Source organism: Euphorbia lathyris, chromosome 7, assembly GCF_963576675.1.
Source record: "Euphorbia lathyris chromosome 7, ddEupLath1.1, whole genome shotgun sequence".
Lineage (NCBI taxonomy): Eukaryota > Viridiplantae > Streptophyta > Magnoliopsida > Malpighiales > Euphorbiaceae > Euphorbia > Euphorbia lathyris.
In genome coordinates, this window is record NC_088916.1 from 88,121,932 (window position 1) to 88,134,759 (window position 12,828).

Consider the following 12,828-nt stretch of genomic DNA (forward strand, 5'->3'; position numbering starts at 1 on the left):
CAGGCAACGTACATAGACAAAGTTCTTAGAAGATTCAGCATGGACCAGGCTAAGAAAGGATTCATGCCTATGCGCCATGGGTTGAAACTTGGTAAGAAAGATTGTCCTCAGACAAAGCAGGACACAAAGAACATGGAAAAGGTCCCATATGCGTCAGCTATAGGATCCATCATGTACTCTATGTTATGTACAAGGCTAGATGTTGCATTTGCACTTAGCATGACTAGCCGGTACCAGTCAGATCCCAGCGAGGAGCACTGGAAGGCAGTTAAGGCTATCGTAAAGTACCTTAAATGTACCAAGGATCTTTTTTTAGTTTTTGGTGGGCAAGAGGAGCTGGCAGTATCAGGTTACACTGATGCAAGTTTCGAGACTGATGAGGACCAGAAACAATCACAGTCTGGTTATGTTTTTCTCCTGAATGGCGGTGCCATTAGTTGGAGATGCTCAAAGCAGCCTACCATTGCCGATTCTACAACGGAAGCTGAGTACATAGCTGCATGTGACGCTGCAAACGAAGCAGTTTGGATCAAGAAGTTCATAACTGACTTAGGTGTAGTTCCTACTATCCTAGGTGCAGTTGATGTTTTCTGTGATAACAACGGTGCCATAGCACAAGCACTCGAGCCCCGATCACACAAGAGATCCAAACATGTACTTAGAAAGTTTCACCTCATTCGGGAGATCCAGGCGAGAGGTGACATTACATTACAGAGAGTTGACACCGAGAACAATGTCGCAGATCCGTTTACCAAGGCACTTGCACAGCGCCTACATGATGGTCATACTAGATCTATAGGGATTAGGGCAATGCCTGCTTGGAACTAGTCCAAGTGGGAGACTGTTGGTGTGCCCTAGTTCTTAGGCATTGGTTCATGTATATTGTATTATGCTTTTTGATTATTCTTGCATAGATACACTATTTGTGTTACATTAATAAAGGCATTAATCTAGTTCATTTATATCTTGTGCTATAATATGAATAGAGAATCCATTGATTGATAATCGTAAAACCATATCCCAAGTCCATTCTATCATGGGAATGATTAGGACCACAGACTTGTATATTCGACGACTGTATGGTAGTAATTGATACTAGCTATAGCACTTGATAAGTCAGTTGTGAATATGGGTACATGTTGTATACATGTGACTGGATCGATCCGCCCGAGAAAACTACGTGGTGGTTGTGTCATTAGTTTTCTTAAGTAGGTCTCTAACTATCTTCAGACCAGATTTCATTATAATATCAATATGGAATCCGGTTCACTTTGACATACGCCTAACAGGTCTGTAACAGGATGCTAAATATGGGTATGATTGGGTGAACAGGTGAACACGTTGGTATTGATATTGAAGTGATGGAATTACCACTCATGTAATAATGAGATGATATCACAGGCCACTTGATAAGTGAGATTGATAAGTGTGTGGCCACACCCTGATAAGTAGTTTACTTATCTGTTTCATCAATCTACTTTAGATCAAGAAATATCATAAACATCAGAGAGGATGACAGCCGCCATGCCTCTAGTTTATAATATCGATATCAAATGGTAAAAGAAGTTAAGAGATAACTACAGGGTCTCTGCATCTTTAGACTGCTAAAACTATGTCTTGGTTAGGGACAGTAATGGTTTGCTAGAACCCACTTACTGTCTGTGGGCCGTGAGCCCACTGCTAACTAAGGACAGTCCCATAGGATCGTGCACATCGAACATCTGAGTTAAAACTTATAGAACGGTACATTGGAGAGATGAAATTAATTAATTGATTGATAGTAAAATGTCAAGGTAATTAATTGGTGGTTAATTAATTGATTAATTGGTACTTTGTATCAAGGTAATTGATTAATGGTTTTAAGTGTTGGGTATTTAATTGATTAATTAGTTTACGGGATGTAATTAATTAATTTGTAAATTAATGAAATTGCATTCAGTGAATAATTAATTAGATTAATACGTCAATTTATTAATTAGTGTTATTCATTTAATTGGGGTAATTAAATTTAATCTAATCACAACTAATTGCATAGAATAAATATTATTGGTATTTATTTATGTAATTAGATTAGGATTGGATTAGTTTTGTAATTAACCAATTAACCCTAAACCAATTAGGTTTAGGAATACATTATATATATAAATTAAAACACTCTAAACCTAATCTAACCTACATATACATTCGGCCACAACAAAATTGAAAAGGAGGAGCACTAAAATTGGCGGCCCCAACTTCAATTGTGAAGATTTTCTTGGCTAATTACGAAATCTCTCCAGTTCTTCTTCGTTCTTCGGCTAGCACCGGTTCTGGCTCAATAGCTGTTCGTGCACCTGACTACGGAGATCTTACTACCTTGTGGATTCTTCAGCCGTCTCTAGAAGAGACAGTCCGGGTATGTTTATATCCTTAAACGGATCAAAAGGTTTTATTCAATCAATGGTTAACGGACAAAGATCGAACTCAAAGGGATTAGAAATAAATTTTAAACCGCAATTCCGCTGCGCTACAGTTGATTAACTGGCTATAATCCCTAACAAGTATTTCCTTAGGTTTGGCCTTTTATTCCGTCTCTGGCTCGACGAAATAATTTAGATGATATGTCCATAACGCCAATGTATGTATGTATGTGTGTCTGATGTATGCTAAAGCAAATCAAGACTAAGTTAGATTATGAGACTTAAATAAAAATCCCTCATTAAAAAGTTAAGTAAATAAGCAAGTTATTAGAATCGGTTGCCCCTCCCTAATATTATAATTCAGCCGGCAGTACTGGGGGCCTTTGGGTTGTTGGCTAAAGTCAAGCTCGGGGTCTTATGGTAACACCTGGATTATCGAAAATCGTTCTTTCATGAATATGGGGTAATACTTAAATTAGATTATGATAATAGGATGGGCAAACTCATGTTGTCATAAACTAATGGGCAAAATGGTTGGGATTAATATGAATGACATATTAGTTACTAATGTGGTTAGTAACCCAATAACCTAGGAATCACATTCGAGATGTGATTGATTGCATGAATCTACCTAACAAATGGGACTAGCTTGTTGGCCAAAGTCAAGGCGAAATCTCAGGAGTTAGGATCCTAGCTCACTAAAGGATTTGTGAAATTCTTCGAATTAATATGGAGGGTTATTAATTTGGCAAAATAGTGGGAGCAATCTGAAATAAATTAAAAGGCCTATAATTTTAGATTGTGATACTTTAAAGCAAATGAATGACATACGTCTACTCTTTCTCACTCTCAAGTTTAATTAAACACTCTTAAAATCATGACTAACACCAATCTGCAAAATATACTTACCGATAACAAGTTGAATAGTTCAAACTTCACCGACTGGTTTCGTAACCTCAAAATCGTTTTGAAGTTCGATAAAATAGGGTATGTATTTGATACATCGATACCCCCTATCCCTGAGGATGATGCTCCCAATCGATGCTTATCAGAAGCACAAGGCTGATGCCGATCATGTCGGATGCATCATACTTGCATCGATGACATCGGAATTACAAAGGCAACTATGCATGTTCCATCATCATGCACCTAAAGGAACTGTTTGGGAAACAGACCAGGTGCGAACGCTACGAGATATCCAAGTTGCTATATCGTTGCAAGATGCAAGAGGGCACATCTATAATGACACATTGTGTCAAGATGATTAGCTACATTACCAAATTTTCTAGTATTGGATTCGCGATGGATAACGAACTAAGTGTAGACTTAATTCTTCAATCCCTCCCAAAGAGTTATTCATAGTTCATCATGAACTATCAGATGAATAACTTGCAAACCTCTCTTGAAGAACTTGCAAATATGCTCAAGTCAGTTGAGCCCAATATTTAGAAAGACAAGGCTATACCGGCTCTTGTCATAGAGGGATCAAAGAAGAGGAAAGGGAATTCTCCCAATCCTAAACATCCCAAGAAAGGTAAGAAAGCCATGCCCACTAAAGTTAAGGGAAAGGAAGTGAAGAAGCCCAAAAGAAAGTGCCACTATTATGGTGACGTGGGGAATTGGAAGAGAAATTGTTCTTTGTACCGAGCTACCCTCCAGAAGGGAAAAGCCGGTACTCCAACGTCTGGTATGTTCTATAAAGAACAAACATTGCAATGTTTATAGAGATTCGATTTTCTATTTCTCAGGAATATCACAAAATGGGATTTATGTGTTGATTTCTGTTTTCGCAATTGATACCAAAAGACATAAGCTAGATAATTCAACTTACTTGTGGCATTATCATATAAACAAGAGACGCATGCTAAAGCTACATTCAGATGGGCTTATAGATCCAATTGATCCTGAATCATTAGAAACATGCGAATCATGTTTAAAAGGTAAAATGACAAAGACACCCTTTAGCAATAAAGGTGAGCGTGTATCAGACACTCTAGGACTTATTCATTCAGATGTATGCGGTCCTATGTCAGTCCAAGAAAGAGGAGGATTCAGATTCTTCATAAGCTTCATAGATGACCATACTCGATATGGTTACATCTACTTGATGAGGCACAAATCAGAAGCTTTTGACAAGTTCAAATGCTTCAAGAATGAAGTGGAAAATCAATTAGGAAAGAAAATAAAGACGCTTCGATCCGATCGAGGTGGCGAATATCTTTCAGATGATTTTCTGAATTATCTAACTGAATGTGGGATATGCTCACAATGGACACCTCCCTATACACCACAACACAATGGTGTACCCGAGAGGAGATACCGTACCCATTTAGATATGGTACGATCCATGATGAGCATCGCCTTACTTCCAAAGACGTTCTGGGGCTATGCCTTAGAAACCGCCCTCTTCACCCTGAACCGAGTACTAACTAAATCCGCTTGTTCCACACCATATGAATTGTTCGTTGGTAGGAAACCCGTGTTCTCATTTATGAGAGTATGGGGTTGTTCAGCGTATGTCAAACGCATTGCGTCCGACAAACTAGATTCTAAATCTGATAAATGTTTCTTCATTGGATACCCTAAGGAAACTATGGGATATTACTTCTATCATCCAGATGATCAGAAAGTAATCGTATCCAAGCACGCAACCTTCTTAGAGAAAGAGTTTCTCGAAGAAACACAAAAGGGAAACGTGATTGAACTCGACGAAGTTCAAAAGGAAAAAACACCGACTGAAACAACTGAAGCGGTTGAGGTACCCGAAGAAGTCCCATTAAATGAGACTCTAGTGGCACCTATTCGTAGATCACAAAGAGTTCGTGAACTCCCAGTTAGATATGGTTTTCTAGTGGGAGATGATAACGAGGTTCCCGTGTTTGACGACGAACCCGAAAACTACGAAGAGGCTCTTACTAGTCCAGATTCTAAAGCATGGCTTGAGGCCATGGATTCTGAAATGGATTCCATGTATACTAACCAAGTGTGGACTTTGGTTGATCCACCCGAAGGGATAATTCCTATTGGGTGCAGGTGGATCTTTAAAAAGAAGACTGACATGGATGGAAAGGTTAGCACCTACAAGGCTAGGCTGGTAGTGAAAGGATATCGTCAGAAACAAGGTGTTGATTATGACAAAACCTTCTCTCCTGTTGCTATGTCCAAATCAATCAGAATCATGCTTGTTATTTCCGCTCACTACGATTATGAGATTTGGCAAATGGATGTGAAAACAGCTTTCCTAAACGGAAACCTGCTTGAGGATGTATACATGATGCAGCCTGAAGGTTTCATATCAAAGGATGCAAATAAAGTTTGCAAACTTCAGAGATCCATTTATGGACTTAAGCAAGCGTCTAGAAGCTGGAATAAGCGTTTTGACGAAACCATAAAACAATTTGGTTTTGAACAAAATTGCGAAGAAGCTTGCATTTACAAGAAAGCAAGTGGGAGCTCTATAGCATTTCTCATACTATATGTGGACGATATACTGTTAATGGGAAATGACATTGCTCTATTACAGTCGGTAAAAGTATGGTTATCCGGTAACTTCTCAATGAAAGACCTTGGTGAAGCAGCTTATATACTTGGTATAAAAATCTATAGAGATAGATCGAGAAGACTGCTTGGTCTTTCACAGGCTACATACATTGAAAAGGTGCTAAATCGGTTTAGCATGCTTGAATCGAAACGAGGTAACTTACCCATGCTACATGGAATAAAGTTAAACAATCATCAATGTCCTAAAACTGATGATGACAAATGACGCATGGCTGTAGTCCCGTACGCCAGTGCGATCGGTTCGATTATGTATGCTATGTTATGCACTAGACCTGATGTAGCGTTCGCGTTATCTGTAACGAGTCGTTACCAAAGGAATCCGGGAGACGAGCATTGGATTGCCATCAAGAACATTCTTAAGTACTTGAGAAGGACTAAAGATATGTTCCTAGTGTACGGAGAAGGAGATCTGAAAATTGAAGGGTTTTCAGACGCTAGTCATCTCACAGATGAGAATGATTTTAAATCTCAATCAGGATACCTGTTTATCTTGAATGGGGGCGCGGTCAGTTGGAAAAGTTCCAAGCAGGGAAGCGTAGCTTTCTCTATGATCGAGTCAGAGTACATCGCTGTTGCGGAAGCAGCAAAGGAAGCAGTTTGGATTAGAAAGTTCATTACAGAACTAGGTGTGGTGCCTGACATTGTCAATCCCATTACTCTGTACTGTGATAACAATGGAGCCATTGCGCAAGCAAAGGAACCACGGTCTCATAATGCATCCAAGCACTACCTAAAGTGATACCACATCATAAGAGAGATTGTGGCTAGAGGAGATGTGAGAATAGAAAGAGTACCTACAGAGGACAACGTTGCAGATCCGTTGACAAAGCCTTTAACCCAGAAAGTACATGATCGTCATTTAGCTTCTACTGGGATAAGTTTTAGAAATAATTGGCTTTAGTCCAAGTGGGAGTATGTTGGGGTTTAGTGTCCTATAGATAATTGTTGCAGGATACAAACTTAATATAAATGAATTGTTCTTTATATCATTTGTTTTAATGAGATATATGTTTTATAACTATATAAAGGCAATCCCTTTAAGCACTAAATAAAGTCTAATAAAAGGAAATCTGTAAGTTTGTTTAAAGTGATTATAAAGTGTTCATACAAGCATGAAGTGAGACAAAACTTTATAATAAACTAATAAACTTAAAACCACCCCAAGTCAAGTGATATGTTTAGGATTGATATATCACTGTTGAGACTTGTATGTAACAATGTCTTCTGTCCGATAGAAAGCTGATCTCACAAGCTTCATATATATAGATATCTGGACAGTTACATAGATCCGATGAAACGTTGTTCATTAGGATTGGGGACCCGACTTGAGATAACAGGATGGATGGATTTATCCCTGTCACCTGTTCATCACATTGGTATTAATAGGTATAAGTAATCCTCAGACTCAAAGGATTGTTAATTAGTGATTCTGGATTTTGGAATGTGATACTTTGACTCTGTTCAAACACGATCCATAACAGAGATGACTTTGGGGTGTGTGCGGGCAGGCGTTGGGTACCATAGGAAGTAATTGCAGGATAGTTAACATTGGATTGAGCATTTGTCACTCCTGATAAATGGGAGATACGTCCAAGGATCGCTTGTGGAAGACTTGACTCTAAATCCTTGCAAGGTGATAGCTTAAGACTTGAAATGCAGATTTCACTTAACCTATCTAATTGGAGTTAACTCGGCCTGTACAAGTAAAACAAACGTCTCGCTATATATGACTTGACATTATCCATAGTCATAAGATTCTGTTCAAGGATGTAGTTGATGAATGATCGAATTATACTGTAACTAATACGGAAAGGTCAACGGCGGAATCAACCTGTCTTCTTATAACTCTGGGGGAATGTTTACGGTTCTCCCTATCACAGTCCTCGCACTCATTCCGTTATACAAAGATTAAAATTAACTTTGGGAAATTAATTTAATGGTTGTATACGGCTAGTAGTAATAAGAACCTAATGGGTCACACATAAGACTTAGAACCAAAAGAGGAATGGATGTTAATTAATAGATTGAAGCCCAATATAAAGGCCCAAATAGAAAAAGGGGAAATACATGCATTATATATATACACATATGAGAATTAATTTATTTTAGTCAATTATGATTAGATTATAATTATTGAATAATTAAGTTAGAAGGTTTAAAATGGTTAAATGCTTCTAAATATTATTTTACCAAACAACCTAATGTTATCTTTATATTTAGATATAACTTTAGATAATATTTATGAAGTTTTATTTTAGAATAAAACTATAAAGAAGTTATCTAAAACTGTGGATAATATTTATTAAGTTTTATTTTAGAATAAAACTATAAAGAAGTTATCTAAAAACCATAGATAATATTTATGAAGTTTTATTTTAGAATAAAACTCAAAAGAAGTAACCTAATTCTATCTAACTAAGGTTTTAGATACAAGAGGCTATATATATCCCCCCTTATAGGTATATTGGGTTAATCCGGAACAGAGAGAGAATTTCGACCAGTCTATTGTAGAAGAAGAAATTGCTCCGCTCGCTTCCATTCTATTGATTTCATCTCTTTCTCTTTATCCTTGATCTTGTGTTGACTTGTTAGAGGCAATCTATTTTGGTTGCTATTCATTGGTTGAGATTCTAACTTGTTTGATCTTGTCTTTTGGTTTGTGCTCGTGAACTCGGAACTAGAGTTGAGGGCACTTCGCTAGCAACTGTAGGTAGTTCTTCAAAAAGGTATTTCCTTCTATCCTTCCTTGTATGAAATAACGATTAACGGATCTTGGTTTAAGGAAATAGGTTAAAATTTTTATATTTCCGCTGCCAAACATTTGCCTATTTTCCTTCATATTCAACAGTTCCATCTTTTCAATTTAGCCTTTCTAGGCAAAATGTGCTGGGAATTGGTGCAAGGAGATTCCTTTGTGATTAATCTTCTGAAACAATGCTTCTTATATGGTTCAGGTCAGCCTCAGAGCTATCTGGTCAACTCCTCTGTTTGGATCTCTTGCAAGGCCTGTTTTCTGATTATAAAAAGCCAAGTCAAATGGTGGATTGGTAATGGCTCTTCCCTCAATTTTTGGACAGATGAATGGATCCTACCTTCGGTGGCGGATCAACTGAACCTGCTTGCAAAACAGTAAACAGGTATGTATAACTGTGTTAATGACTTCCTTGTTGGGGACCTTTGGGTCAATATTGATTTTTTGCCAATCAGGATCCGGGAAAATATAACTCAGGTTCGTCGGGATTTGGATGAATCAGACATTTGTATATGGAAGCCTTTTGTTACATGGCGCTTCACGGTGAAGCAATTCTTTGATCATCCTTCACCTCATGCACCGACGGTTCCCTGGGCTTGGTTCATCTGGAAAAAATTTATCCCTCCTTCGAGATCAGTTTGCTATTGGAAAATCCTACACGGTAAAATGGCGGCCCACGACGTTCTGATAAAATATGGTTTCTGCTGCGTTTCCAGATGCATCCTTTGCAAGGGTAGCATGGAATCAATTGACCACCTTTTCATAGTTTAGCCATTTGCTTCCACTTTGTGGACTTTTATTAGTAACTGGTTCAGGACGATTATCATCCCGACAGCCGACTTTAATGCATTCTTTGGACGATTATCATCCCCCTGTAAAATCATCGAATGCGGCGTGCTCTCTCTGCTAACTGGTCTTTGTCTGTTGTAACTTGTCCTTGGTTAATCTGGTAAATTCAGAATAAATCTGTGTTCGAAGATGAACTCCCTTCAATCCAAAATTTAGTCTTTAAGCTCAGATCTCACCTGTAGGAGTTAGAGTTTATTGCCAGAAGCCGTCCGCAGATGCGCCTCCGTTAAGAAGGCTCACTAAGGGATAAGTGTACCCTGTCGTTATCAAGTAATAAAATCTGGACAAGTCCAGGTATCGAATCCACAGGATTTATTTACCACAAGTATCGAGCTACTTGGTCTCAGGTGTTATCTAGGCTGTGTGGGTTTTGAGTTTGTTTTGTTAAGTTAATATACTTCTAGTTGAATTATGCTACTCCTAGCTAAGTTATACTAATTCGACCTAAGTTATTTTACTCCTAATTAAGTTAAACTACTCCTAGGTGATCTTTCACTAATGCAATTACCCGAAGGAGCATGGTATGAACGATAGGTTCCCGCTATGGTTACTTTGTTTTTTACAAAGTACCGTTACTTGGTGTGGTTTTCACCATTGAATGATGGAGTAGAAAATTAAATCCAATGGTGAAAACCACACCAAGTAACGGAACTTTGTAAAAAGGAAAGTAACCATAGCGGACACCATGAACGATAATAATGAAGATAGATTATTAGGTCAATAGATTAAAAACCTAATCTAATTCACTTGTATTCAAGGCGATTAACCCTACTTACCATCCTGAAGTCTCTAGTGCGTGATTCCTTTGTAAGGCCGAAACTAGGTCTAAGGCTCAGCAATTTGGGCTTAATCAACTAAGAGATCGTCAATCTCCTAGGCTCTGACTAAGTCAGATTCAGCTCGCAATATGTGCCTACAAAATTTTGAGGCTTTTGAATAAGTTAAACCAATTGAATAAAGCGTAAGACAAAGATTAAACAAATAATCATAGAACAAAATAAGAGCTAAAATATTATTAAAGGAGAAGAATATTGTCACAGGATACAATTAGCCTAGGATTCATAGACTATATCAAATGGTACAAACATGGTAAGATAAAAGGTGATAAGAAAATCCCTTTCAAGGAACCTATCTACCCTGCAGCCGGCTTCCTAGGTCTTAAGGATGGACCATGAATAATCCTCGATGGACTGAGCTTCGGAGCTTCGGAGCTTCTTCAATGGAGGTTGAAGGAGATGGAGGAGGTGGAGAGGATTCGTCAAGGGGGAAAATCTAAGGTAATTTACAATAATGAAAGATGTCTAATTTACAATTAGAAATTCCTATTTATAGACGCGGTTCGGGCCCTCTTTCTGACCTAATTCATATCCTTTTGCAGGTGGGAAGTCGTCGGGTCAATCGTGCCTTCGTGGGGCCGGGAATCAGTCTTTTGACTGATTCCCGCAAGGCAGCTCGCTGAGCTGGCCTACGAAGGCCAGCTCGCCCGAGCAGGCCCCTGAGGGCTTGCTAGGCGAGCTGGCCTCTAGGGACCAGCTCGGCCGAGCTGGCCCTTTAAGGGCCTGCTCGATAGGCTGGCAGTGCTAGCTCACCGATCTAGCCCCAAAAAGGCCATTTCGATGAGCGGGATTGCCCAGAATGCCTTGCACGACTGTTGGATGCCCCAAAACGCAAATTTCATCCGAACTCGTTCCTGTTTTAGCCTGCACATGCACGGAAACTCCAAATAACATTAGTCCCGAGGCTAAATTGACTCGCCAATCGCTTATTTCCAGTAAACACTCCATTTGGTGCGACTTTTGGCGGATCAATTACCTATAAAAGGTAATGGAATTTTAACGCACATGCTATTTTGGCCATATTTGCCTAAAATAACCAGAAAACGAGCCTAAACAACGAAAAGTAAATAAAACATTTCCAATTTACAACACAAAAGCATATAAATGCGAGAATTGCTCTCTTATTCATGAAATAACGCTAAAAACCGTCCTAAAATCGTACCTAAAGATAGGGTTTTTTAACCCCTATCATCCGCCGCCTGCTCCGGATTATAAACTGGTGCGCTAGATTCCGCCGGGTTCGAAATGGATTAAAGTGAAACCGACGGGTCTGCTGAAGGAGCGCCGGGTCCAGCGGGTGCAGGGGGGATTTTTAGAAATGGGAGAGGCTTTGCTCGAGGGTGTTTTGCTTTTCCAATACCAGACAACTTTGCACACCTTGCGGAACTAAGAGCTGTTATTTTCGCCATTGAGATAGCTTGAGAGGAATAATGGTTTCATTTATGGATCGAATCAGATTCAAGCATGGTGGTTCACTTGCTCCGCCAACGCTCTTCGGTGGTGCCTTGGGAAATAAAGAACAGATAAATAAAGAACTGGTCTCAAGTGGGAAACCACTAGTATCGTAAAAATAGGCTAGGATATTGGGAAGTGGGTTGCAAATTATTGTATTTAATCCCTTGGGCTTTTCTAGAGAGGATATCTGAATTTTGAATTATAAATTTCTTATTGTGGTTTGTTCTTACCCGAAATAGAACTCAATTTCATTGATTGAAAATCATCTCCTGATTGGGACCTAACATTGGTATCAAAGCGAGGTTTTCATGGCGAGCAACAAATAGAGAATAGAGAATTTAGAGAAAGAAATCGGTAGTCTTCATGACAGTTTCACCAAAATAGAATTGGGAATTGCAGACAAGATGACTAAGATTGAAGAAGCCATCAGCAAGATGTCAGGATCGTATGGGCCAAATCATACTAGTGAAGGTAGCAACAATTCCAGGCACTCTGAAAATCGACACGTGACGGGTGAGGAGGAAAACAAGAAGACTTTTAGAGGAGGAAAACCGATGTTTTCTTCACAACTAGCCAAACTCAAATTTCCTAGGTTTGCTGGGGAGGATCCGACTGTCTGGTGTACACGAGTCGAACAATTCTTTGACTACCAACTGACCACCGAGGCTCAAAAGGTACCGTTAGCATCGTTTCACCTAGAGGGTGAAGCTAGTGAATGGTGGCAGTCTCTAAAAAGAACGTACAAAGAAGAGAGCATGGAGATATCATGGGCCATTTTTTTTGGAGGAGTTGTGGGCCAGGTTTGGTCCAACGAATTGTGAGGATTTTGATGAAGCTTTATCCAGGGTGAAGCAGATAGGGTCCTTGCATGAATACCAAAAAGAGTTTGAACGCCTCAGGAACCGAGTACAAGGATGGACTCAAAAGGCACTGATATAATTAGTGGAATGGTTTTTGTGTTTTAAAGTTAGAGTTT